This window comes from Lagenorhynchus albirostris, chromosome 2, assembly GCF_949774975.1.
Source record: "Lagenorhynchus albirostris chromosome 2, mLagAlb1.1, whole genome shotgun sequence".
Classification (NCBI taxonomy): Eukaryota; Metazoa; Chordata; class Mammalia; order Artiodactyla; family Delphinidae; genus Lagenorhynchus; species Lagenorhynchus albirostris.
In genome coordinates this window covers 116,644,654-116,646,215 of record NC_083096.1, presented here as the reverse complement: position 1 = coordinate 116,646,215, position 1,562 = coordinate 116,644,654, and the positions used below count along the sequence as shown (strand labels likewise).

Here is a 1,562-nt window from a genome sequence, read left to right as displayed (position 1 = left end):
TCATTTTGAATATTAAGAAAGTAATGTGCTTTAAAAGAAATGTGGCATAGAAATATGTTAGAAGAGCACTTTGTTAAATTATGTAGAAGAGATAGTTTAAAGAAGTTGAAGTTATTTTAATTCAGAGGAGATAAGGGTAAAAACTAAGTAGATGGATGTATATAAGTAGAACAAAGTAAATGCAATTAAATACACTAAACTAAATAAAAGATTATTCCTTTTGAAATTATTACTTTCTACAGATTGTTATGATTTTTATTTAATTTGATATCCTGGTTAGAATTAGAGCAGCGAGAATTATGCTTTACAATTACCATGTAAAAATATAGAACACTTCATAAATTTGCACATTATTTTTGTGCAGGGACCATGCTAATCTTCTCTGTATTGTTCCAATTCTAGCCTATGTGCTGCTGAAGTGAGCACTAAAGTATATCATAATGACTAAATCTAAACAACTATATCAATGGCTTAAACAATTAGAGAAAACTGGTCTAAAATGGACCTGAAGTGTTGATGTAATAAGACATTAGGTACAGTGGTCATGTGTGGGCATTACATCTCTAGCAGGACACTAGATGGGAGTTAATATTTTTTATCTTCATAGTAAGAAAGAACTATGGAAAAATTCACCTATATCTTAGAAGGAAATTTTAACAGACCTATATTTGATAAGTCAATATAAGAATAGATGTTCAACAGTGAATCCATTGAAAACTAAAGAAATATATTACCCTGGAGACTACCAAAGAAGAATAATAGTTTTAAATGTTGACTAAGTGTTAGGCAGACTACTAAATGCTTGCATGTATTATCATCATAACAAAACTATAGTTGGGACTTTTTAAATATTACTTTTATTGATAAATAATAAAACTCAGAGAAGTTCAGAAATTTATCCAGAGTCATACAATTAATAACATGATGTGGGGATTCAAAAATATGCCTTACTAGTTTTTAAGCCTATACAATTATCACATAACATCATTCTGGGGTTGATTCTACTTTCTGTGATCAGTCTTGCCTTTCACTGTTGCAGCTCCCCCACCCCCGCCGCCCCGTCACGGAGCACAGGCTCCGGACGCACAGGCCCAGCGGCCATGGCTCACGGGCCCAGCCGCTTCGCGGCATGGGGGATCCTCCCGGACCAGGGCACGAACCCGTGTACCCCGCACCGGCAGGCGAACCCTCAACCACTGAGCCACCAGGGAAGCCCCTGTGATCAGTCTTTAATGAGGCAGTCTTTAACTATGATCCAGGCTTGTGATCTCAAGTCAGCCTGTCTAGTTTGAATCCTTGGTCTGCAGCTACTTAATGTGTGATCTTGAGCTAATTGCTAACATTCTTAAGGTTCACACTTCTCATCATAAAATAGAAAACCTAATAATACTTTCTTATTGGGTCATTTGTGTACTACACTGTAAACCAAGGAAGAAAGAGGCAGCAGATAGAAAGAGTGTTGTTTTAAGCATTAATTGTAATGATAGATTTGGTTAAAAAATTAAAAACAAAAAATAAAAACACACCACTTACCATAGTATCTGGTAATAAATAAAGTTTAC

General features: G+C 35.3%; 1 non-coding gene across 1 annotated transcript; it reads right to left on the bottom strand.

Moving 5' to 3' along the window:
- Positions 1–319: 319 nt before the first annotated feature.
- On the bottom strand, positions 320–426 carry LOC132516515 (U6 spliceosomal RNA). The gene has a single exon (XR_009539348.1). It is a non-coding gene; the product is annotated as a U6 spliceosomal RNA (small nuclear RNA).
- Between the last annotated feature and the right edge of the window lie 1,136 nt (positions 427–1,562).